Source organism: Patagioenas fasciata, chromosome 10, assembly GCF_037038585.1.
Source record: "Patagioenas fasciata isolate bPatFas1 chromosome 10, bPatFas1.hap1, whole genome shotgun sequence".
Taxonomy (NCBI): domain Eukaryota; kingdom Metazoa; phylum Chordata; class Aves; order Columbiformes; family Columbidae; genus Patagioenas; species Patagioenas fasciata.
Window position 1 is genome coordinate 17,564,172 of NC_092529.1, and position 27,424 is coordinate 17,591,595.

General features: G+C 41.9%; 1 long non-coding RNA gene across 3 annotated transcripts in view; it reads left to right on the plus strand.

Annotated features, from left to right (window-relative positions):
• The window catches only part of LOC139828791 (uncharacterized), a 68,888-nt gene that overhangs the window by 31,189 nt on the left and 10,275 nt on the right, over positions 1 to 27,424 (plus strand). For 2 of the 3 annotated variants that reach the window (XR_011740761.1, XR_011740762.1), the window contains exons 3-9: positions 2,244 to 2,384; positions 2,867 to 5,878; positions 5,978 to 6,022; positions 6,101 to 6,231; positions 9,119 to 9,234; positions 13,416 to 13,604; positions 17,083 to 17,256. This is a non-coding gene — a long non-coding RNA (uncharacterized lncRNA). The remainder of the gene's footprint in view (positions 1 to 2,243; positions 2,385 to 2,866; positions 5,879 to 5,977; positions 6,023 to 6,100; positions 6,232 to 9,118; positions 9,235 to 13,415; positions 13,605 to 17,082; positions 17,257 to 27,424) is intronic. The other variant, XR_011740763.1, reaches the window with a different exon arrangement.

Consider the following 27,424-nt stretch of genomic DNA (forward strand, 5'->3'; position numbering starts at 1 on the left):
ACTAATGAAGATGCATCATCACCAGACTTGGTTCAAAGACCATTAAAGTTTCCGAGTGGTTCCAATGGGAACTAGAAGAATCCTTTTCCTGAAGAAATAGAGGCATATATTAAACCTTAATTGGGATCAATCTCCACAAGGATTTTCCCTCTGAGGAAAAGGAGCTTTTTACAGATAAAATTGTTTTGGAGGGAGTAATCATTCCATGGATGCTTCCTGAGGTGAATTATGGCTCTTTTTATTTTTTTCTCCTGAAAGTGGAACAGCTGTACCAGTCTTATCAAGGACCAGTGGCATTACCTGGCAAGCAGGGGCCAGACTGCTGTTTCAACCTATATACACAGCAGTGGGAATAATTTTTGTACAGTTTCAATGAATATTTCTGTATTATTCTTTACCCTGCAGCACAACACAGTTTGTAGCAATTGATTGACTTAGCTGGACAGTGAGATAAAAACCTACAAATAAGTCTGGTTGAAAGCTGTTCTTCTGCTGTGATTAGATGTAAAACAGCCACAGCTAGGACCATGTTTTGCCTGGGGTTAGATCAACAGACCACAGATTCTGGGGTTTTTACATGTTATTCTTTACTCAGTTTCAGGAAGGCTGGAAATTATCATCCTAAAAAACCCTTCAAGTGATGAAGCGTGAGTGTCAGTGTCAGCATCAGTGAGAGCTACAGAATAATCACTTTTTCCTCCCAACTGGGGAGGCGTTGCAGGGAGATGATATGCAGGAGGGAGAGGCTGACTAAGATAGGAAAGAAAAAGGGACATAAATCTGGGACGAGACAGAAAGAATGAGGTGAAACATAGCAGGGAGGAAGACAGATCCCTGGGAAAAGCGCTATCATCTGCAAATTGTTCAGTGGTCAGGTCCCGCTTGCTGTTTCAAGCAGCGTCTGTGAAATCCTAAAGGTCCCTCCCCATCCCTTGCTGGGGAAAGCTGTGCTTGAGAGATTGCCCGAATAAGGAATGAGTCAAGGCTGATGGTTCTTTAGCATAATCCAGCCCTCCTGGAAGAGTTACTGCACGATGTGGTGGAAGTGAAAGACACTTGAAATGAGATAGCTTAAAATCATTTTATAACTAATTTGCAGCAAAGTTTTCTTTCATCATTTCCCTCTTTTCATCCAACCTCCCTGTTTGTATTATCAAATCTTGGCAGAGATATTTACATTGAATAGGGAGCTGCTGTTGAGAAACTGTGGTTTCAGTGCTGTAATAAAGCAGTGTTACTGCAATGAATTTTAAAGGCTATTTTGGCTGCCTCGAGAAATGCTAATTTATGACTTGAATGCGTCATGTTTTTTGCAATTAACAGGACACCGTCTAGAAGTTATACAGCATCTTAGGCAGAAATAGACATTTGTCTTTTTTTCAAGTTATTTTTTAAAAACAGTTCCTTTCATTCAACCAGCAAGTTAAATACTCTCCATTAATAAAGTGGCTTCTGCCTTCAGGTTAGGAAAATTTTGCTAGATGTTTCTTCAGAGTTGATGGTATTGTCAAATGTTACTCCCTGCAAAAAGTCAAACTCATGAGCAGGTTGGTAGATTTGTATCATCAGTACTACCCCCCTGGGCAAATCCACAAGCTTCATCCTGAGACCTAGGGGAATTCAGTTGCGTGACTTGGTAATGTAGCAATTGCAGAAATAGTAGTGCCAAATGTTATGTTAGTACAGACCTGAGTAGCTATCTGTATCACATAGCATAGTTAGGTACAGTGGGAGACAGAGAGATTGGCTTGAATGTCACACAATTCATTAAGCAAAATAGTTTTCATCTCAAGGCATTCAGACCTGTCACATTTTTTTTGATGAAAGACACAAATTTTTTAATAAAAATGCTTGGCAAAAATAGAATTTCAATAATGAATCTGAAAATGTATTCAAGCAGATATCAATTAAAATTTTCATTATAAGGAACAGTTTTTCTTGAATTTTTCACAAGATGTTCAATTTTTAATCACTTATTACTGGGAATTTTTTTTTTCTAGAAAAATAACTTTGGCAATTTTGGATAGCAGCTGTCTATAAAACCTGAATCGTGATAAAGAAAACATGTTTATGAGACCTTTAGGATGTAAAGCACACCCACAAGATTACATGTTTTTGTGCTAACATTCTTCACAGTGTAAAGAACAACTTTATCTCTATTTTTTCTTTTTCCTTAAAGAGTGAAGAGTTGATGGTTTAGTATTAACTGCTAATCTATTGTTGTGATGCCTGTTTCGTTTTAGGTTAATGTGGTGTCCAGAGAACCATTCCCTGAAAGAGGAAATATGCATCCAAATCCAGGTGGTATGTTTAGGGTATAGAGAACTCCAGGTGAAACAACTGGTTTTGTGGCAGATCAGCCTCAAGGCTGGAGGACTTGCTGGGTGAGTCATGTGAAATATTATTTGGGTGTTACAGAGACCCTCAATAAAACATATAATTTCACACAAAATGCTGCAACCTGTGTGTTGTGAAAGCTGAATGTCCTCTGTGCAACACAGAGAAACATAACCTGGCTGGGCATGCTGACTTTTGCAGGAGACATGAACCTCCCATGAGGCAGCAAGGATAACTGTTGTACCAGCCTACAGGTTTTTGTTCTTGAAAAGAGATGGAAATTTTATGCTCGAAAATTCAGTTTTACAATATTTTTTCCATCCCATTTTGGGATGGAAAAGAGGGGAAAAGCTTCTTATTTTCCCAAGGACAGAAATTCTGAATTAAAATAAACTCATTATATTGTATGTCATATGAAGGGAAAATGAAGGCTACAGCATCCGCTTGATACATTGTGAGCAAGCTGCACATTTACCACAAATCCATCAGAATCACCCAGCTTTGAATAAGGTTCTGCTCTTGTTAACAGGCGACTTTTCCTGAATTTGCTTTTAAAACACTTCCATTAATGCTTGGTGCTTGCATACTGGGAGATATTACTGGAAGTGGAAAAAGACATGGGGTGAAAGACTGAGCCATGAAGAGGACGGTTGCTTCAAATGTTATGTCCGGAAAATTGTGAGTATGGAGGAAGTGGGTCAGCTGTGCAAGGCTAACATGAGCACTTAATCATTTGCTTCTGCTCTATCCTAGTGTCAATTATTGCGTAAATATATATCTATATATATAAAAGAATATACTTTTTGGCCCCTCGAAGTTAAGGAATGGAAATATTGCCCATTTTAGTGTTTGAAATAAACACATTATCCTTTGCTTTTCTGTATGGAGTTGTGGCTATTTATAATAGGAATCATTCATAGTTATTACAATAGCATTTCTCCTTGCCACATCCTGATTGGCCAAGATACCTTTTGGTTTGCTGTTAATGCACATTGCCTCAATGAGTACCTTCATAAGGTAGGAATAAATGAAAGCCTAGCGTTACACTTGTAACTGCATTCAAAAGCATTTCATTTATCAGATTCCTGCTGTGTCTGTTATGTGCATATTTTGATGTAGGCAAGTGTAGTAATATAAAATGTGGAACATGCAAGCCTTAATGATGGTTCTGGCTCAGCATTCACCATATTTACAGCAGCAAAAAATCCCATTTTAAAAGCAAAATATGACCTCAGGAAATATAAGGTTTATATTCCTGCCAATTCCTATTGCACTTTCCCAGGGAGGTGTTAAAGCCATTATCAGTCATCATGGACAAAATCAGCACTTCCACCTTTCAATGCAATTTGATTGAACAAATGTAGTGAATGACAGGCTTGGAGTAAAAAATAGGTACTTTGCACTTCTGTCCACATGTACATAGAGCCCATTGAGATGAAAGGTTCGGCCTAAGCTCCACATATTATTAATCATGCAGGATTGCTCCGTACAGCTGGTTTTCCTTTGCTTCTTTGAAGGCCTCCTGTAATTGTGGCTTCTACTCTTTCTTCCTAGGTCTGTACTGCATGTAGAGAAAGACAAATTATGATGTTGAAAAACGATGACTTCCTAAGTTTTCCAACAATTTTGTGACAGAAATAAAACAAGGAAATGTCTGAATTATGTACAGTTAACTCAGCTAGATACAGAGTGAGGGTTTTCAACATTTCTTGTACATACGGATTTTATCATTTGGCCATTTTATAATTGCATTGGTTGGAAAACTTGGTACAGGGTACATTATCTTTCTGTTGTTTTCACAGAAATAAGACATAATACAGCAGACTATGGTCTACTCAGCTCTGCCAGAGAAATTATCTTGCTATTTTTTATCATTAAACCCTCAAATCAGAGATTTATTTGAAGTAAAACCATCAGGAGCGTTGGTTTGCCAACAGAAGCTTCATTCCAAACATAGGCACCCAACTGTAACAGCAGTATGGATACCTGATGAAATAACCTGAAATGCCTCTTTGGGAACCAATGCCTACTGTTCAAATACCAGTGGTATTTTACATACCAGTGCTCAGCTGCCTTGCTCTGATGTTACTCATTTATGTAAGTATGTTACTCACACGTCCATGCAAATTGTTAATGCTGTTAATGGTGGGTAAGTACAACACCAGCTGAACTAACAAACTGTTTGAGCTCTAGTGAAGATGGGTGGTCTGCAGCCCCAAAACTGCCTGGGGCATCTGCAGCTTCGGGACAGGTGAATAAGTTTTGAGACTAAAGAAGTCAGACAGTAGCTGGCACAACAGTCTGGCAGGGACACAATGCTGTGAAGATCACACGTGGGATTTGCAGCAGACTTCAATGAGATCGAGCAGTGAGTGTCAATGTTAAAGGGCTTTTTTGAGAAAAATCAAAGCCCGGTGGAAGTGTTGGTTGATAACACCATTCCATCACTACTCAAGGTAGGCAAGAAACATCCTGTTACCACCTGACATGTAGATACATCCCAGTGCACTTACACTTGTACTTTAAAGACTCTCTAAGCCACAGTGGTACAAAGAAGTCCCAGCATCTGAGAATGAAGCCCTGAGGCACAAAGGCCAGATCTGTACTTGAAAAGGCTTCTTTGTGTTGCTGTGCTGGCAAACCATCCTAGAGGGAATGAGGCATATGTAATGCCTCAGAGCAGGGAGAGAGTTTTTATACAGGGATATCCAGCTTTGTATGCCAGGACTTGTGTGGATAACACAGAGGGTTCACAGAAGATGTTAGGGTCACTGAGTAACTTTGCTGTGCGGGCAAAAATTTCTGAGTGGCTTAGCAGAGGTAGGTATGAGGAAAATGAACTCTGGCCAGCTTTGGCAGCCAGGCTGAGACCTCACTGCCATTTGTGGAGATGCAGCAGAGTACCCTCTCAACAGCAGGTTGTGGCACAACACCATTTGCTCTCATGAGGCACTTCTTATTCCTACACTTTTTTCTATATTATCCCCAGGGATGTGAGTCTTCTGGGTCCTTTGCTGGACTGAAAATTTTCCTGATAGAATAATTTTGGTTGGAAGAGACCCTCAAGATTGAGTCCAAACATTAACCTGGCACTAAACCATGTCCCCACGAATCTCATCTATACATCTTTTAAACACTTCCAGGGATGGGGACTCAACCACTTCCCCAGGCCATCTTTTCCAGTGGTTTACAACCCTTTCTGTGAAGAAATTTTTCCTAATATCCAACCTAAACCTCCCCAGGCACAGGGTGAGGCTGTTTCCTCTCATCCTACCACTTTGTACTTGGGAGAAGAGACCAACACCCTTCGTGCTACAACCTCCTTTCAGGTAGTTGTAGACAGCAATGAGGTCTCCCCTCAGTCTCGTTTTCTCCAGGCTGAACAGCCCCAGTTCCCTCAGCTGCTCCTCATCAGACCTGTGCTCCAGACCCCTCACCAGCTTCATTGTCCTTCTCTGAACTCACACCAGCACTTCAAGGTCCTTCTTGTAGTGAGGGGTCCAAAAAGGAACAGAGGATTCCTTCAATCCTTCCCTAGTAGGTGAGATTCAAAGTCATTCTGTTGACTAAGAACCAGCAATCTCATTGGGCACTAGTCTGTGTAACCACGTGGTCATGCCTCCTTTTTCTTCTTACACAGCTGGAGAGCCAGACAGCCCTTCAGAGCAGAAGCTGTCTCCAAAGGGTAGGTTTCTTGAGGAAAAGGAGGTAACTAAGGATATTTCCATTTGAGTATCCATGCAAGTTCTTGTCTGCTTTTCAGAACCACAATTCAGCAGAAGCAAAGGAGGAACCGAACTGCTGACAAACAAGCCAAAGTGTACGGCTCCTCATTTTATGCAGACCTCAGAGTTTTTGGGTTTATGCCTGCAGAGTCACCGTATTTTAAAAATGGTAATTTCTGAGACCAGTCTAAAAGGCTAATTGTTGCTGTTACTGATCTGTTTTAAAAGCCATGATTAAAATCAAAGAGAACAGTCAGAATTCCTGCCAGCTGTGGGAAGCTTTGTGGCTGCCTTGTCCCAATTACAGGGTTTTTTGTAGTGAGCACACTGCATTAGCATAGCTGCAGCTCCTTTCTAACAACAAGCAATCACGAGAACCATTTAATGGCAGGCTTTGGAGCATGTCTTTCTTTTTCTGTGTAGGCTAGGAATGAGGGTTTCTGGTGTCCCTAAAACATTTTTTTCCCCCAAGTTTAATAACAGGTTTGGAAAATGAGAGTCAAGGTTCAAGTTTATATATTCACTATATTTATTCCTTTTTCCAAGACGAAGCAGCTGTCCCAAGGTTTGGGTGGCAGGTTCCATTTGTGCATCATGTTCTTCTTTTACAGGGAGGGTAGAAGGAGGAGAGAGGAGAAATCACCTAAGAAGTTCTCAGAGAAACCCTCCAGCTCTCCATTATCCTGAGGCCACACCTGTGGAGGGGTTTCATTAGATGGAGATATGTTGTTGAATTAGTCAGGCCCAAAGGAATCTCAAGGCCACTTTGAGAAGCTGAGAACAGAATCTGCTGTGAGAAAGAGGGGCGTTTCTTCATTAACAGGGCCTTAGCATAGCGTGAGTCATTGGACCTATCATCGGTGGGGGCTCCAGCGTGTGGACTGCCCATGATACTCATTTAGCGAATCCATGCTTGGAGCGTGGACGCGTGATTAGAGAATAGTTGCATATATAAGAAAGCTTGTTTCTGTAATACATGGCTTTGCGTGATTCACATTGAATCAGAATGCTGAGTCCTTTATTGCTCCAACACACACCCAGAGACTTTAACAGGAAGGAAACAACTGTGAGCAAATATGGTTAATAACACCCAGAGCTGATTAGATCACAGCAAAAAGGGAAACTGGACTGGAGCAGATTTTCTGTTCCCTGTCCGGCACTTTTCTTTAACAGCCAGTAACTCAAGAAACTGACTCCAAAAACCAGCCAACCAATTTCCCAGTAGCCCAGGATCTCCATTAGAAAGCTCTTCAGTAAAAACACTGTTGTCATGGGCAAAGAAGTGTTCTAGGAATAACATGTTGCAGTAACACAGTCTAGTTCAGTCATATTCTTCCTGGGATTTGATCCAAAGCCCACTGAGGTCACTCAGAACCTCCCATTGACTTTATAATGGCTTAAGCTCTGTTTAGTTGGAGCCACTAATCCAATTTCCACAGCCAGTGCTACTGTCTGTGAAGTCCCAGTGCTGATACATAAAATCTAACTTGCTGCCAGCAGTAGCTTCATTACAATTCCTGTTGCTCTCAGCTCTCTCTGAAGCAAATGTGTTCATGTGTCTGTAGCCACAGAAACTTGGACAGAAGTCTTGCAAGGTAAGCTAATTTGGGCCTTGTCCATTGTGAATGGAAGACCTCCAAGAACAGCCTGGAACACAGGTAAAATTGACCATAATAATTCAATAAAGTGGCACTCTTCTGCTCAGTGCTGTTCCAATAGCTCAGGGCAGATTCTTCTACATGGAGAGACATCATCTCTCGAAAGGTGTAAGAAAATAAGTCAGTAGACATGATTGAATACTTTTTCTGAAACAGGGACCGTTATTAACCCAGTTTGTTATTAATTTCCTCAGTTATTTGAACAGAGAGAACTGCAAGGTAGTTGATAGTGTAGTACTTAGCAGCCAAGTAGGGACATTGTACCAAGCCATGGGCAGGTATAGCCTTTTCCCCAGAGACCTTACAGAATACACTTACCTGTGCTGGAGGCCAAAAGTGTATGATGACTTTCTCAAACTAATTCCTGGTTTAGATGTAGTTTTATCTTCTGGTCTGACGGAATGTATTTGAAATTTCCTCTCACTTCTTTTGATTATGATTACTCCCAGGAACTACTCTGCCACCCAGCTGAAGGCACAACTCTATGGCTCAATAATGAGTTCTTTCTCACTTAAAATTCCCTTCCTGCAAGCATTTAAGGCATGAGCTTGATTCTATCAGTGTTCATGAAGAGTGAAAACACCTGGGGATTCAGTAGAACTGCAAATAAATTCATTTAGAGGCCTAGGCTAATATTGGATAACTGCTTGATTCAGCTGTAATGTCAAGCTAGATGTGAGATGGAGTACACCAGTATTTATTGCTTGTTCTCCAGCCCAGCAGTGCAGAACCATAGTAAAGAGTTGCCCATAGGTAGCACTTAGCCTACTCAAGGGATCCTTGGAAACAAAAAGGACTTTATGACTGGAAATCGATATCCTTCACAAAACAAGGGTATCACTTCCACAGCAAAGTGGCCATTTGGCTTTGTAGTGTCCTGTAAGTTATTATAGAAGTTACCTGTGTTTCAAGATTTCCCAAATTTCTTTTGTTTTCCAAGAAACTGGAGATGAAACAGCCACTATAAATCCTGTAAATCCAAAAGTGCCAGGTGTATAACAGCAAGTAGTTTATCAACTTCTGTTTATCTGGAATTTCTTAAAACTTGTCAGATACAATGATGATCAGCACTGACTTCCTACCAAACAGGTCAATAGAGGCTTCAGTCTCTGATTCAGATGCCAGATGAGTCGTCCATGAAACATCCATTAGGACACAGACCTCAGGTGCAAAAAAAGCAACAATTTCAGAGACTTTCTAGAGTAAAAGTAATTTGAACCATTATCACCTGCTTGCTCAGAAATAACTGACAAAACCAGTGATATGATTTCTTGTGACAGCCTGCCTGTTTCACGTTAGGAATATACAGCCTTGCAATGTCTTATTAAATGTTTTTAACCCTGTGGCATCATATTAACAGAGAACTGTTTTAGCAACTGTTGTGGCATCTGTTTTCAGGGTAGGAGCAAAATTCTGACCCCTGAACAGTGCTGGGAAGGATGCTATGTGGGACATGGAAAGGAAATCTTTCTCTGGAGGAAATCTGCATCTGGTGGTCCTGGGTCTTGTAGAAGGTAATGGGTGGTCCTCAAGTGGTGTTGTACAATGCCCTGTGGACCCAGGAGGTTCAGAGTAGCAGTGAGATAAGCTAATACCATAGTCTGAAACCATGTTTGTCTATTGAGTCATCTGTTATGTTGTTAAAATGTGATAATTAGAATCTATGCATTACCAAGGAAAAAAGTCAATAATTAAAGCCCAGGCACAAATTGAAATTAATTCTCCAAAACCATTTTGTGCAGAGGTATTTGAGGGTTTCAGCAAAGCAACTCTTTCTGTTTCCTTTTGAAAACCCCTTCTCTACAATGAATCTTTCAAACTCTCTGGAAAGTAATCTAATTATAGTTAACACTATTATGTTCTTTGGTGCTTTGAATAGAGCTGTGGGTAATACTATGATTACTCCAGAGTAAGTAGCTATGTGGTTCAATCTGACATTTTATATTGATAAAAACACAAACATTTTAGTATAAACAATGGATAAGGGAAATTATTAATTTTCTAGGTAATACAACAAAAGAGGGAAAAACACCATTGTTTTCTCAACAACAGGAGAAATGGTTTGCTAGACTCTGCTCTATAAATACATTTAATTAAAACACTGTATTTCTCTTCTCATGCACTCTAGGAGAAAGGTGAAACTTAACTTTCATGAAATCTTCCCATATACCTTCCAAAATAAATTAGTATCTTAAGAGTAAGACATTCTGATCACTTCAAGGCTTATAAGCCAATGAAGTTGGAAATGTACTGCCTTTGTTTCATTTCTGGTATAATTAGTCACATATTGTTGAATACTGATGTTAGATGGCACAATACCCACTATCAATCTTTCTACAGAAATGAAAATGCAATTGAAATTTGCTACTGTCCCTGAAGCTAGTTTTGTTGGCTCTGTTTTGTTTTCACAGCAATCCTGTTGGTGTATGTTCTGAAACCAGGGAGGTTAAGTAACCTGATGTAAATGTAACCCATCAATCCCATAGGCATGGCTACACAGGCAGTTTGTCTGATTCTTTGACTCACAAGCCAACATCTTTTGGTAGTTATGTGTCAGGGAACTGGGCTAGGGGTGCCTCAAGTGCTAGCATCACAGAAGGATTTAGCAATCCCCTCTCCTCCCTGTGGGACAGTGCAGAGATGGTATCAAGGTGGAGGGGAAAACCCACCAGGGGCATCCCCTGCAGCCCTTGCTGGTCCACAGCTCCACAAGCACCACAGCCACAAGACAGCAGCCTTATGTATGGTTCATGAACTGCTCATTGCGGATGTGCTCTTTCCAGGCCACATCTCTTCCCACAGCCCCTTTTTTAATTGTGATCCTGCTCACCCTCCCCTAGCAGACCAATTCCATTTGCACCAGGAGCATCTGCAAAGGGACTGCTTGGAGGTGTTTGCACAGAGTCTGGGCTCACACACTGTGAAACATGTAACTGAGTAAAAACAGACTTGGCTGAAATAGTGTTTGAGTGGAAGCAAGCCTGTCTGCTATCTGATTAGATGACTGATACATTATATCTCCCCCTGAGAAAGCAAATATTTTTTCTGTCAAAATGTCTGTAATACAATCCATTTTCACTCTTTCCTTGGTGTAGATGCAAAAGCTTCTATGATTTTAATCAGTGTTGGATTTTGTGCTCCAGCTAGTATTAGAAATCCAAGAACATACAACACTGTACTCTGGAGAAAACTGCAGCTATTTTTTTTTTAAGGTCACAGCAAATGTAATAATGCCAGCAGCTCATAGTGCTCTTCATTAGGCTGTGTAACTTTCCAACGCATCAGTCATTCAGTGGAGGGTGTTTACTTACTTTCTTTAACAAGGCGACTGTTTTTTTTTTTTTTTTTTTATGGTAACCCAGTTTAAATTCTCCTTTATGGGATAGATGTGGTGGACCCCATTGCAGTGGTGGGATTTTGCTACCCTGAGGAGGTAAAGCCAGCCAGATACCCAGAGCATTGGGATTCCCCCTGTCCTTCCCATCACAGGGCTCAGCACTGGGATGGATGATAACTGAACAGGTGGAATTTGCACTTCTTTTGTGCAGGTCAGCTCTATACTGAGCTTCAGCTGCACTCCAGGAGTCCCTGAAACTTTGGAAAGAAGGTTTTGGTCTGTTGTAAACCCTGCTATGGTATTGAGGTTAACTATATACCTGACGCTGTAACACTGGAGTAGATAAAGCAGGCTGGATTCAGTTAGCGAGCCTAAATTGCTACTCGCTTGGTATTTACAACCAAAAAAATCTTTGGAACTGAAAATGCTAGGCTTCATCTGCTGTTGATTCTGAAGGATGTAGCTTAGGCCCCGGATTTGACTCCCCACTGCTGTCTCTTTCTCGGTGGACAGAAACACAGGCTCTTCCTGTGATCTGGGTAAAACTCCTGAGGGGAGTTAGCAGAAAGTCAGTCAAACAGACGAGCAGCAGCCCATTAGTTGCAGGTGAGGGTGAGTGTTGGGTATTTTCGCTCCAGGCCTTGTCTTCTGAGATGTTCTGTGTTTGCTTGCCTTCTCTGGCCCCATATCACCATTCCTGTTGGAGCTCCTCTCCCCATCTCTTGGGCAAGAGCAGAAGATGCTCTCACAGCCAGTTCTAGATGGGGCTTCTCAGCACAGACACTCTGCCCACCTTCTAGGTGCTTTTGCATGCAGCAGTTTACATTAGGCACTTTAATGTTATTTAATCAGAAATTTGAGCTCACGGGTATGTTTTGGGTTTCTTTGCCCTTGTTTTCTTAGTATTAGTTGCTAGCTCCTGGAGCTCGTTGCAGACAGCTGCACTGACAGCTCTGGGCTTTGGTGTGGTGCTGGTGCTCACCGAGACTCCCTGCTCACTCTTAATTGAAGGTTGGGGTGAGGAGAAGGTTTGGCTCACACCCCTCATGAGATCTCATGTACAGAGAGCTGTGTATGTTAAGCAGGCAAAAAGAGCAAACCCCTGCCTGAGGTTTGGCTTTCTATCCCCAACCCCTCCTTGGGAAGCAGGGAAGATGCAAAGGTGTACAAGGAGAGGAAGGCGAGACCTGGCTGCTTCCCAGAGTAGGGATTATGTATTAATACATCAGGCTCCAACAGCTTCTGGTTACACAAAAGCCAACACACACAGAGCAACAGAGGGGCTGGGAAAAACATCGGGTTTCAACACCTCTGTGATCCCCTGGCAGCACACACGTCCCCGACTGCATGTGCAGGGCACTCAGAGAAGCAGCTGTGGGGCCGGGGGGAAAGAAGAAAGGAAACTGAAACCCTCAGCTGTATGTCATGGCAGTGACAGCCACCATGTCACTGCAGCCAAGGAGCATCCCTTCCCACTGCAAAGCACAGTGTGATGCATGTGAAGGACAGGTAGGAGCAATGCAAGTGGAAATAGCTGGCGAAATGTGCTGGGAGATGGTCTATGGTGGACCTGCCCCACCGTTTTGCATGGTGAAGTAGTCAAAGCGCTGCGGTTGTGCTGGACAATGTCCCTGAGAAACAGTGCTAAGCCAGGAAGGTTTCTAACCTGACAGTAACCATTTACAAGCTGTTCTCATCTATTATCAAATGTGTGAAGTCTCAGTAGATGTGTTAAACTGAATTAGTGCCCAGTGTGAATGCACTCAGGATAAAGGTTTGTCTTAATTTGGTATGATTTGATCACATTGGAAATGAGACAATTTATTGCAGGCAAACGGATAGTTGACAATTATATGAATACCCTCAAGCAGAGATAAAGAAAATGTCATTTGATTTTATTTAGCCTTCACTGACTAGGTTTTTATTTAAAGGCTAAGAGCACGCACACAAGTGCTTACACTATTGGGCCAATTTTAGTGTTCACCAAATGTGCTCGCACAGAGGCTTTGATGCAGCTTCACTAGCCCACTCTGCCCCTAACTTTTATTATTTTGGGAGAGTTTCTGGTAGTGGACATGGCATGGGGCTCACACACAAGGGCCACACCACCCTTGCAGCCCCCCTGAGCACAGCTTGGTGTTTGCCCGTGCTCCAGGGATCCCCCTCCCTGACCTCTCTGCTATCTGAGAGAGAGCGCCAAAAGGCAGATGGGAAGTGTTTACACACTAGTCAGAGGGAAAGAGGGCACCAGAAAGACTTTTAATGTTAAAAAGAAGTTAAGTGATGTGCTGGAGGAAGTCTCTAGCAAAGGTTGGAAACTCCTGCTCCTGGCTTACAGGATCATTTCTTCTCTTTCAGAGGTGCCTTGTGATACTGACACATCTGCCCAGACAAGTTGTCATGGGAAAGCTAACCCTGCCTGTCTGCCTACTCTTTCATTGCTTGCTACTCCAGATTAGTGCCAGTTCTCAGATACGGCACAAAATCGGTGAAATCTTTGAAGAGCCAAGCATCAGACCTTGGCCACCAATGCTCCTAAATTTATGGGTGAGTAAATTATCTGGGAGACATGTTCATCCTGTGCTGAAGGTGTAAGAGCTGATGCGTATGAGGGGAGAGCAGGAATTTATTGCAGTGGATCACTCGTGTGGAAGCTCTGGGTAGACCCTGCTGCCCAGAATGCAGGAGTGACTGACTAAAGGTTTGGTGCTGTTTGGTGGTGCTGCTGTTTTTTCAAGTTGTCACTTCCCTGTTCTGTGGTTTGTTTACTCACCCTGGTGTCAGCTGTCCAGTCTTTCAGTTCTACAAATGCTGATAAGGCTGAAGGCTTTCCAGTTTAAGGGATAAAACTGTTTTCTCCTTCCCTTTCAAGTTTACCAGTATGAAAGGTACTAATAAATCCAGAGGATGGGAGGAGAATTTGGGACTGTGGCTGCTTGGGCCTGGGAGGCATCGGTTGACCAGAGATGTCGGCACAGGAAGGATCAGACACAGCACTCCAGTAGGTGCTGGACTCCTGTGACTGACCACAGTCCTTCAGAAAGCAGCACAGGAAAAAAACCATACGTGTTTTATTTTAGCAAGAGTTGGCTCGGAATATGTTGAGTAAAGCAGGTGGACAATGAAATGGTTGCCATGCTTCAAAGTGCATGGCCTTCCGCTTCTGAATGGCATGCAGTTGTGCTTGATGCCAGCGACACTCAAGCATTCATCCGGCTCGAATGAGAGCAGCATGTGCTTCTTGGGGAACAAAGAGACAGGAAAAGGTTGCTTCAGCACCATGGGCTGGCGCTTTTCCTGAGATGTCAGAAGATGCTCATATGTGCAGGTTGATAACAAAAGCAGATGCGTGTTGTGTAGATCTACTCTGTAGAGCTCTGCTTAATACAACAGCGCTTGTGGGTATGCGACCAGGAAGGCGAACTGCTCTGGTATCACATCTATTGTCTTACAAGTGTGGCAGGAATCCACACAGCAGCTGGGCATGCAAAGAGAAGAGCAATTTCCTGAATGCCTTCTGCTGAGTGGATGCAGGGCTACAACACAGCACAAGCACTCCATCTACCTGAAGTGCAGACCCACTGCTGCCAATAGATTAGCCCTAATGCCCTTGGAAGTTTTAATTCAGATAGGAAACCATGTTCCTGGCTGTATATGTGAAGTATTTCTTTGTGGTGGAAATCTTTTTTGGGAGATTATGTCTGTGGATGCCAGAAGGCACTTGGCAATAAGTGCTTTCTGCATTTGGCTCCCTGCACAGCCTTCATAATCCACTCACTGCCTGGAGATGGTCTTTAGCTGCAAAATTCAGATCCCCATCTTAAAACACTTTGCTGTCCTGGAGCTCTAAATTCCAGAAGCTTAGGTTTATCTGCTCGGTGTTTCTCCACCTTGGGAATTTGGTTTGGGACTAGCTGTTAATAAATTAAATAGTTTAGCACTTTATTTTTTAATTTTTTTTTTTTTTTAAGTGCTTTTGCAACAAAGGCCCATCAGGGGATATGAAGATAATCAGCTTGAAGAAAACCCTAAGAAACCTGTCTACACGTCTCCAAATAGGTCACCTGCCAGGCAGCATCACTGAAAATTGCATGGGGTGCCCCTGAGATACCCTCCAGATTATTTATGGTGTTACAATTCAATTAAGTGTTGGCAGGGGATCCGTGAGGGTGGCTGTGAGATCCTCATGCGCTAGATATTTTTGGAACCTACAGAGAAAGCAGAGAGAGTATTTAGGATTGAGTAATTACAAGGGTTAGGATTTAATAGGGAATTTATACTGCAGTCTGTGGATATTAGTCTAGCTAAGTAACTTCTTATGGAGGTATATAATGAAAGCACTCATCAAACAGGTAGCTAGGATGCTACCTATAAACAGTAAATGATCTATGGGAAAAGAGAGCAGATATGCTGGGATGATGTTTTATGGCTGTGTCTAAATTATGGAGATAGATGTCCTAAAATATGAGTCTGCCTTATAGGCAGCAGCCTTTTAGGTCTGTAGAGCACACAAAGGTTATGGGTTAAAACCAGTGGATTCCTTCCTACAACAGACTGAGATCAGATTTTCCTTGAGTCATTTAAAGAAAATTGGAAAAAAAACGTTGTAGCTGAGAGAATAATGTGTACTTTGATGTAAATGACTGAATTGCTAGCAACGCACTTTCCTAGGGAAAGAGCAGTAAGTCTTGGGATCAGACTGTCCTGCTGGAGGAGTAGATGAAACATGACTGAGCTGAAAAAATGATCAATGCGTTGCTTTGCTTCAGCTACAACAGCAAAATAGTGCTCTTACAAACTGATCACGTTTACCACACCTCCTTCAGAGGCATTATTAGTTTTCCAAACTTTCAGCTCAGTGCAAGCCACTTTAGAATAAAAATAAACATTCCTCAGTTGCTGAAACCATGAGGTTTCACTAATCAGGACTTTCTGACTGGTTTGTGAGAACTCTGCCTGCATTTTTTGATATCTCTCATAAGCTACTGAAAAACTATAGCTCATAAAGATTACTGTCTTATCCTCACCTCTACCAGTTCCAAATGAATAGAAATCATCTCCATCTGTTAATCCAGTTGCTGAGGAGAGTGGGATAGCATGGATGGCGCTTCTGTGTTTGGCTGAGATAGGATTTCTGTACCTGGCTGCAGAGGACACTATTACTGACCTTGTCAGATGCTCTCGAATTGAATCATGACTTTGCTGAATTCTCAAGTCATTTGGTCAGTCCCACAAAAGAGTGGTTTTAGTCTGAATTATGTGCATACAGCTGAGCAGAGCCCTCTTCCCAGTGCAGTTTGGGAGACCCTGCTATGCGCTCAGCAGCCAAGGGCATGCTGCTGCTCTGACAAGCTGGTGATGCTTCCTTTTGCCTTCTCTGCAGAAGGTACTGGCAACATCTGTTTCCTATTTAAATTCAAAGGTATTACTTTGATAAATGGTTAAATGCAATCCTGAGGGCAGGGGGATGTCTTACTGTTCTACCAGGACTCAGCAGCCATGGTATCTGTTATTATCTGTGTGAGAAATCCACAATTCTAAGCCCCGTCAGCTGTCAGTAGTGAACAGCAAATCTAATTTATCTCTTGGAAAGCCGTGAGCAGACATGCTTTGGAATGGAAAGTGGTATTTAGTGGTTGAGGTCCTACACTGAAATGCAGTTAATCGAGGTTGAGTTCCTGCCTCTGTCACAGATGTCCTGCAGCCAGGGCAGGATTCAGAACCAGGATCCAACCCCCAAGGATGTGACTGCAGAAGTGTTTAGGATACTTCACTGTGCTACTCATGGAGGTGCCATGTAGCCATAAAGCCTACCTCAGGTAGCAAAAAAAGGAATGGGAGACCATCTGCTCACTCTCCTGCTGGGACACTGGAGACTTCAGACAGAAAATCAATGGGGTCAAGAAAAGCAAATAGTCAAGATGGAGACCAACTCTTCGACCTATGGAGAAAGGGACCTCCGGGCTCTTTTCTCAGCTTCTGGGAAATGTGTATATATATATTTTTTTTTTCTGAAAATATACAGGGAAATTTCATCTTTAACAGGAAGATGGAAGCCAACAGCAGGACATCAGAAAACTGGCTATATGTTCAACCTGTCGTGGCGGGGCAGCCTTGGGACATGTTTCTTGGGGGAGAAAGAACCATGTTGGAGCTACAGCATGAAGCAGGTCCATCTCCTGTTCCTCACACTAGGCAGGTAAGTGACAGCAGCTCATTCCAGAATCACACACCCCTGAGATGTGCTGAGTCTTGGGCACCTCTGAAAGATGGTGATGCCAACTGGGCATCCACGTTGAACATTAGCTAGTGTTGACATGATCTAAACATGTCTCAGAGGGAGAAGGGCCCCAAATCTATGACTGGGACTCTGAAAATAACCCTTAATTCTAATGAAAGCAATCATATCCTCCAACAGTCATTTCTGAAAACCACAAACCTGATAGACAATGACAGAACTGAATGGCAATTTATAAAGAGACCTTGTGAGATAGTAAGGATCCCTAAATGGAAAGTTGTGCTCTATTAGTGGTATAATAAAGCAGCTTTATTAGAAACTATCCATGAACTAGCTGTTCTCTGAACAATCAAATCATCCCACTGTCTACTCACATTGCTTTTGTCAGGCTGGAATACTTCAGCACACAAGTAAATAAGTATAATGAAAAAATAACCCTGACATGCTCATTTGTCTGTCCTGTCATCACTGATCTATATTTTTGAGGATATACTGAGATGAATGGCTGCAAGAAGACCCTGATCATGTTATGAAAAACACAGGCTGTCCTTTTAAGCAAGGTGATAGATTTATCTGAAGGCCAAATGTGCCTCAAATATTAATTCCTGCCTGTTTTGGGGAACAATAAGAGTTGTTTCTGGTTTCCTTGTGGTGTCTCTATGATAACCTTACATTTAGTTATATTTTCTTTATCCAGGACTATTATGTATATACAGAGATGTGTGTTATAAACACCTACATGTCCCAGTCCCTGGTGCCTTGCCACAGCATAGACAGCTATAGGTAGCCTGTAAACAGCTGTAGGTTGCTGAAAGACAGCCATATGTAGCCTGTGGACAGATAAAGGTTGTCTGCAGATCAGCACATTATATCTGTTCTGCTTTTGAGAGCTTTATCTACCTGCTGTGTGTTGCAACAGCTCCAAGCCTGCTCTCAGCTCAGGCACAACAAACTGCCTCAAGTCCAGGCAGCCAACACCTATTTTTTTACAGTCCTGTATTAAAAAGGCAGTGGGCCTAGAGGAGAACTGTGAAGTTGAAAACCTCAGTTTGTATTATCATGAGGAGGAAATAAAACCCAAATGTATATCTGGACTCAAGTCTCCAAAGATCCATCATCACATCTGGATTTCTCCAGTGGCAATAACTTTTGTATCAACAGAAGAAAAACCAAAAGAACAGTTTCCCAGTATAAGCTGGGAAATTTTGGTTGTTTAATACTTATTGTGGCAGGGGCATATACCTTTGCCGTGCTTCCAATATGCACCAAGAAAAGTCACTCCTGTTCCTCATTTCCTCCCTCTTACTGTCTCTGGTCACTATTAATCATGAGGCAATTATGTTCTTTAAGATAAATCACCACAAGTTTCTCTTCTGTAAACAGACAAACAGCTTTTCTTTGTAAAGATTGATTTAGTTGCCCTGCAATTTCCTGTTTAATTAAACAGGATCAGTCTGACAAATGCAGGTTTTTAAGCACTTTGTTTCTAGCTTTATTATCTTCTCCTCAGAATATACCAAGAATGGACTTATATTTCATGGCATTGAGATGGGTAGCTAGGTTAATACCAGTCACTTTGCCCTTGGGCATTGATTAATATCAGCTATGTCGGATAATTTCATATAAGGGAACTGCCAGAGCGATTCTCCACCATCCATTGTAGCCCTCAGCTGGTACAAAATGAGTGTCAGACCTTCCTGATCCAGAACATGTGTTTTGTCCAGATAGAGGACATATTCTCTTTCTGCTCAGTTGTATTGATCCCTGCTCAAAGGGATGCAAACTTTGTTGATCCATATCAGAGATCTGCATGTTGGATAGGTGAAAGAGAGGCTCCAGGGCTGCATCTTCTCCAGGGAAGTAAAGGGCCTCCTGAGATGGGGCAGGAGCTGATAACTCTTTGGGCACAAAGCTGAGGCTTGTCCTTAGATGAGGTTTGGGCTGTTGGCTTATTAGCTGGGGGAAGTGGATAGAGGAGGAGGAGCAGGAGCATGCGGCAGGCAGCTGGAGGATGTGCCATAGCAGCAGCGCTGCTCTCCTGGTGCCACCGCTGTGCTAAAAAGGAGGTGTGCCCTTCTACATCGATTGTTGTCTTATCTCAGAACAGTCATCAAGACGAAGTTAAATGGCCTGGGAAAACAGTAGACTGTCACATTTTTATTGGCTTTCAGATAAATGTTCCCTGACACTGGAGCCATCTGCAGATTCACTCCTGCCACTCCTTTTATTCATGCTTTTGTTTAAATGATTTTTTGAAAGGACAAATCCAAATGATCATTTATCCCCTTTCAACCTCTTCCTTTGCATCCACCTGGGCATACCACTGATCACCCGATAGACTCATTTTCCCCAAATTCTTAGTACTATTACTACACCAACAAGACAAAGGTGTCATGATCCTACTGTTTGTTCTTGAAATGGTAACAAGAGCAGAGATTTTTCTGGAAGACATTTTCTTAACTTTTCCCTTGGGGGAATGATTTAAAATAAAATCATACTACTTAGCTGTGTGACCTGAGCTAACCCTACCTTGTGTTGAAAGCTGCTTGTCTTTCGTTATTAGCTCTGTTCCAGAGTAAACAGTTTGAGATGTCCTACTGATTCATATTAATCCCATTTCATGCTTGGGTTGTGGTTGTAAGGTTTACCAGAGTAATTCCTCATGTACATGGAATTAAGGGTGTTTTAAGAGTTTAGCAGAAAACGGTGGTAAAACTTCTTGCAGGGATGTAGGCTGTGCTTTCCCAGATGCCTCGTCCCTTTGTCATGCAAAGGCAAAACCCAAAATGTGCGTGAATGTTCTGCAAACATATGGCCTCATGTGTGACAGCAGTAACAGCAATTGGATGAGTATCGGTGCTGACTGGCACATGTGTGGCATTGCTGCCTTCCAGATGCAGCTCTGGTCTGCAGAACATCGTAGTCCCACCAGCTTGTAGTGCCCTCTCCTCACTTTTTGAAAGGACCTCAGGTCTACCAACATATGAGTTGTGTCAGAGAAGTTGTGCCAGAGAACACCAGCATATCAGGGAGGCGGATCAGCGTTGGCATGGAGGTGGCAATAACCTCCAGGCATGGTAACTTCACCTCTAGGCATGGTAACTTCACCTCCTGGCACAGTGCAGTATGGAGGATGTCAGGCCACAGGGTAACACTGGCAAAAGTGACTCTTATCTTCCCAAGAGTTCAATCTCTCTGCAAGAAAGCAAAGGTGAAGAGGTGATACAGCAGGAGCTCTCAGGCTGTGCAGGGAATCAGCAGGTTCTGGAGATCTGGCCCTCAACGCTGTGGCTGCTGGAGCTGAAAAGGAGTGTCACACGTCTCTTTGAGGTTTTCCTTGCTGCTTACCCTGCTGAAACATTTTCTCCCTCAGGCTAAGTGGTTCATGGCTCTTGGCTCATTGCTGTTACAAGACATTTATGTTTCACGGCAGATGGTCTACTGCACAACTTGTTCCTTATTTTAACCAAGGTAGATCAGCAGGCAGTGGTCCAGTCTCAGGTAGCTCTGTGTTGGGATTTCAGTATTATCCCACATTTCTTTAAAGCATAAGAAAGACAAAAAAAAGGGGGCTGGGGGAGAAAAATTTTCATACAAGATTCGTCAGGTTTTATAGTATGTTTGGCACATATTTTGTGAAGGCCAAATATGATGTCACAAGCACTTTCAGAGAGTCATTAAAATACAAAATAATGAGTGAACACCACAATGCTTTGTGACTGAATGCATGAAAATGTACTGACTTTAAGCCAAGCTGCATGGAATTTGACCTTGGCACAAATGATGGCTTTTCTTCACCTGGTTTGTGACCTGTGCCTTTTCATACAATTTGTAGATTTAATTTACAATGCATTTCTATATACAGAGGAAAAGTGCTACAACTTTATCTGTCCATGGAGTCCCAGCAGTCTCAGCTTGCCAGATGTTCCTTACTCATCCAAACAGTGCATTGAGCTTTGCTTAGTATGATAATTTTGAAATGCAAAGAGTATGGGGAGACATAATGAAGAGTTAGAGTTAGTGGTTGTAAGGGTAAAATGTTTCAAGAAAAAGATCTATTTGCCATGTGTCCAGCTGCATTACCGTAACTGTGGGTATTAATTGTCATGCAAACACCTACAGGTGACTCTGAGTGTAAATTATGTTTTGATTTCTTAAAGCCAGAAACTTGATCAATAGCCTTCATTTAAAAATAGGACCATGCAGCAGACAAAAATCTTTATTTTGACTCAAAGCCTTGTGATTACCCAATTGGTTTTGCTGCAGCAGTGATTGTAACTGGCTCCATGGTGAGAAGGTTTGTCACCCGTTGCACCAACCCATACCAGGGCTGGCGGGAGTCACTGCCCTGACCACCAACATTACCTCTGAGCACAAATCTATTGCTGGGGGACAAAATTTTTCTTGCTGCAAATGAGAGAGGGTGTTAAGAACAATTTTTGCAGACATACCTTCTGCCCTGGTTTATTGCTGCCTTGCCTTAAACCTTGACACCTTCCTACCTCTAGGAGCAGTAACAACTGACCTGGTTCTCCAGGGACTGACTGCTTTATGCAGAAGTCTGGTTTCCACTCTATTTGTGTTCAGCTCTTGCTCTCTGTAGCTGCTCAGCCAGGGCCAAAATCTAAGAATTCACATAGTTTCATGAGTATTTTACCCTTAAGGAATATTGGATATCTTCATTGGGATTCAGATTCCTTAAAGTTTAAAATACATTCACTTCCCCACAATAACTTGCTGAAATACTAAAAAATTCTCAATATTATTCAAGTTTGCAGTAAAATATTTTTCCTATTTCTTTACAGGAAGGTCAATGTTTTATCCCTGCATTTTCTTGCATATAATTCATTTGAATGAAGTGGATTCTATGTCATCTTTAATCTTCTAAATACATCTTATGTCCAAATTATAAACCCTAGAAAGGAGTGACCTATAATGAATTCTTAGCCGCAACTTTATGGCAGAACAAATACATTTCTCTAATATGCAAACTGTTAAATGTTTTCTTATCATACTAAAAGTGTGAATTAAATTATAATATGATGAAAAAGTAGCAGTTTGCAGTAATTCCAAATGTGGCAAGTCTTCAGTAGTGCATAAAATTATTCAGTGAACTGTGGAAAACATCAGAGCAATTCTAGCCTTAAAGCTTTTCCTCCAACAACCAAAAAGTGCCAAAAACAAGCAAGCATAGCTAAGCATTTCATCTTGGAAGCAGCTTATTGAATTAATAAGACAAGTCAATTAATGTAATGCTCTGTTGCTTCAGGATAAAACATGAAAAGGAAAAATATGGAGCTGTTTACTGTAGTGAGATCAAGCAACCATGAAGTCTATAAAGCCTAAAGTTGCTCATTTCTGTAAATCCTAAGGAAATGATCGGCACGGGGATTGTATAGACTCTTTATATGTAAGTAATCTGTGTGATGCAGATCTTCTGCTGTCCAGGCACTGGTTTTAATATCAATTTACTCCTATTATGAGTCTGTTTTGCTTCTATACTGCATAAACGTGGAACTGAATATCCAATATAATTCACACTGGGTTATGTTTGATGGGCTCACCTGTGACACAGGGCATCTTGGTGCTAACTGGTGAGGAAAGTTACCACTGGAGTATGCAGGGTATTTTGCATGGGTACTGTTTCATACTCAGTTTAGGCTGTACATTGGAGAGCAGTCAGGAAAATCAAGAGCTGCAGATAGAAACTGTCTGTATTTTGGCAGAGCAGCCTGTGTTTAAATCATGGCAAGGTTCCGATAAATTGAAAGTTAAGGTTGGTAATCTTTGCTTTCAGGTCAGTTCTTCACTTTTCATTTAACTTAATTCTAGGCTTGTATGTGCTCAGAAATCCCGATTGTAGGTGTTTGCGAAAAAGTGCATGAGAAGGCTGGAGTCAATTAGTGATGAACAACTGGTCTTCCTATGTAATAGACCAAATCTTCCCAGAAATCCTCATTATGCAAACTTTGGGTTTGATTTGAAATAATAATAATATCCCTGATCTAGAACTTTACCTGTTGTGATCTCTGATTTTTCAATTCTCCTACCCAAATCACTGCCTTTGATTGCAAGGGACTAATTAGATCAGTTTAAATAGGGCTGCTGTGGGTTAATGGGGACTACAGCAAGAAATAGACTGTTGGTAGACATAAGTGACTCAATTATTCAGGCACAAGATGACTTTCGTCTGTCACAGTAATTTGTGGAGAACAACTCTCCCATAGCTGTTCTGGTCAAATTCTGTTGGGACTGTAAGGAAAACAGTAGAATGGGAAATTGTAGACAGCAACACACTGACCAGGTCTACAGTCACTTCATATGGTGTGGTTGGCTTTTGGGGCTCTGCAAGTGTCAAGGCATTGAATGGTATAGCTACAGGAGGTGCTTCAAGGTGTACTTACTGTAGGGTCCAGGTGGATGTGTGGAGTATTTAAGGGAGGACTGTATGGACTAGAAAACAATGACAACTGTGTGCTAAACCATTTTTAAAGTTTTTGTCCCCAGATCTTGAACAGCACTGACTGTAAGAAATGCCGTCGACCTTATTTTCCTTGCCAGCTTTATTCCATGGTGGAGAAAGGGATATATTGTGATTCCATTGTAAGTATTTTGTGGTAGGTTGCTTCTAGATGCACAGTTGAGACGTTATTGTTGAGGAAAAACACTGTGGCACATGTGAGAGCTTTTGACGGCTGTCTTTAACTCCCAAGTCTCATAGGTCACATGTAACAAGCCCCAAAAGCTACAATATGAGTAATTACTGGGGGAAAAAAAAAAAGACATTTTAAACTCAGCAGTGGGGCTCCAAGGCAACATTAGGAACCAGCAAATACTGTAGGTCAAATCCACTTATGAGGGAAACTGATGCATTTCGGCAGAAAACATGTGTTGACCCTTACTGTTCAGTCCTCTGGGGTGAATTCAGTAATCTCAATCTGCAGAACCTTTCTAGGAGGCAGGTGAATCTATGCCAGCAGGTAACTTTCTCATTTTGCTTGTGTCTGTACCTTTCTCCTAACCCTGCTGAGCATTGATGAACTATTTCTAGAATCTCTGTTGAGGTCATTGAGTAAAGGATGAAGACTAGCATTAAACATTAAGGTATCTAACATATAGTTTCATTTGTAAAATATACGAATGCCTGGACTATCAATTTGGAGTTGGCTGTTTTTGTTGCCCAGGGATGAAGTTGACTGTAACAAGATGCTGCTGGAGAGAGCATTGCAAGGTAGAAGTCGCAGGTTACATGGACTTGAACATCTATACGGAAAATGGTAGGATTCAGCCAACCATTTTGAAATCTCCCTTCAATTCTGCTCTAATTAGAGAACTAGAAACATATTTCAGGAGCTAGAGCTGTAAAAAAATCCAAATTGTCTGACATTAAAAAGAAAAAGATGAGATATAAAAAGTGTTTCGGTTATGGGGATAGGTTGAAACACTATTTATAATCCCACAGTGAAGCAAATGATGAGATTAGCTTTGCTGAATAAGATCAAGGAATCTTATCATCTGTCTTGTTTTGTGTGTCATGTAAAAGCATAGGCTTTTGTATAAGCAGAATATAATTTTCTCTGCCTAGGACAAAGGCAGGGTGGAGATGGGCTGAAAAGGAGATAGGCTGTACTAATATTTAGAAATCAGGTGCCGAGACGGTACAAAAGCTAGCAGAAAACATTATATCCTTATAATAATCACATCTCAGCAGAGTTGTGTAGAAAAAGCCACTGTAGGCTTGTAACAGTTTCAGGGCTTTGGGTGCCAGAATTCCCCCTGCCCTTGCCTTTCTGAGTCTTCCCTTTCTCCTATGTCATCTCAGGTGAAAGCAGTGCGAGGGCATACCAACTAGGGATACTGTGGTGTTTCTATGTTTTTTCCATCTAAGTCACTGTGCTGTTTTGAGCCCAGTCAGTTCTTGGAAGTGAAGGTCAGAGTAATGAAGTCAAATGAATGAAGTATTCATCTAATCTGCCTCTTGAAGGCACGTATCCAGACCGTGATACTCCTTTGTTGCACTAGCAGTTGCTGCTTAGCTTACATGTCTTTGAGAGGCTGCTGGTCAAACAGAATGGGAGAAAATAGTCACGTTGCTTAAGGAAAAGCATCATAACCTGAATGTTCCTTTTGGGCAGCTTTGAACATATATGTCACCCAACTCTACTAAAAGAACAGGTAATTGTAATGAGGTTGCATGCCTTCCTCAACAGCGAAGTTTTCTTTGTACTACCATACTGTGTTGCAAAGTCAGAAGTCATCAGTCATCAGTCAAATTCAGGCTAGACTTAGACCAGTGCAAGTGTGTGGACATTTAAATCTGCTGACAACGGATTCAGTGCAGCCCCTTTAGTAGTAGGTGCTCAGTGCTAAATGCTAAACTTGCCACTGGCAGTGTTAAAGGAAAGTTGGAGAGTACCTGGAGGCAGAACTGGGAGGTTGGTGTTGCCTTTGTGACAGGTCTCCTTCCCTGGTTACTTTCATTACTAAGACTTAAATAGGTTTGAGTATGATCCATCAGTTATTATTCCAGAAGCAAAGCTAGTGGAAGGTTTGACTAAGGGCTTGAATTCAAGAGCCAAACACATTTTGTCTTTTAGGATTTAGGAATAGCTGATCTTTAATATTAATTCAGTATTGAGGTTCTTCATGTTGTAGAATGCTTTGAAGGTTGAGGTTTTGTTTCACAGATACTTTCAGGGAAGGTGGTGTTTTGGTTTTTGCTTGTTTGTTTGTTTGGTTTGGTTTGGTTTTTGTTGGTTTTTGTTGGTGTTGTTGTCTTTTTTTTTTTTTTGTAATAAGCAGAGGAAGGACACAAAACCCATTTGCCTTCAGCCTCTAACATTTCCTAGCTGTTGCTCTGCTTTACATCAGTGTCTTTGAGATACTAGTAGGGCCTTAGGGACTTGGTGCCAGATTCATGAAAACTCTGGACCACTTTACAAGAGATAACATGTAGGCCCTACAAGTCTAGATAGCAGAATCTTTCAGAGAAAAAATGTAACTGAAAGAGCACTAGGAGAAAAACAGAGCCCAGAAAAGAACCGAACATGTCTGTGCTTGGAACTCATATTGTGCATTTGACAGCAACTTAGCCTGTGCTGCACTCTCAAGTCCAAGAAAAGCCTGATTGAACCAATAGTGATGAATTTTCCTTTTGCAGAGGCAGAAACTAATGGCAAGCCCTCAACAGTCAGTGTGTCAAGTTCTTGGTTCTGGTCAAGGTATATGAGACTGCAGGAGAACTAAAAAAAGGACAGGTTTAGTGAAGGTGAGGAGGTGACAATTAGCTCCACCACTGCAAATCAAATACCAGTAGCATCTGCTTTGTACACTGGGGTACATCTGAGATGGACCCTGTGGCCCTGAGCTGGAAATTGCTGGTGTGGGCAATACAAACACAGGGAGCTGCTGGCACAGCACCTCCACTGAGGTCAGGATCTCGCCTTCCAAAGTACACAGGAAAGAAAGAAAGAAGAAAAGAAAGAAAAGAAAGAAAGATCACATAAATCACTGCTGTTGGGGGGAACAGCTCCCTGAACTGAGTCTTGACAGCATAGCTGCTTTTTGTAGTCTGTGAGGCAGTAGTAGTGGTAAATGACTAATAGAGATGGATGAAAATAATTAAGTGGTATGAAAGAGAGGAGATGAGATGAAATGAAAATGAAATGAAACAGGAAATGAAGAGGAATGGCAGGTGGGAGAAAGAAATTGCATATTCCCCTGGGCAATATTTTAGGTTATGGGTAGTTTCTTTCAAATCTAGGTGGGCCTCTAGCCCTCATTTCTAACTCAATCAAGGACAGTTGTCTGACAGAGAAAGCAGATGAGAAATAATGGGAAGTGGGTCAGTAACATGATGCACAAATACGTGTATTGTTTCTGGGTGTAAAAATTAGACCACATTGCCGCATGGTGGCAAAACAAATCTATTCTGACAATGAATGTTTCATGAAAAAATGTCATACCCAGGCCTGTCAGGCGGGAAAGACCTCTGGACATATCTGAGCTGCACTCAGAAGTCAGAGGTTCTTGGCCACTTGTCAAGCAACAGCAAAAGTTTTATCAAGGATCTGCCAAGTATGCAGAGTTGTTTTTTTTCTTCCCCGCGACTTAGTTACTCCCCTGGCAG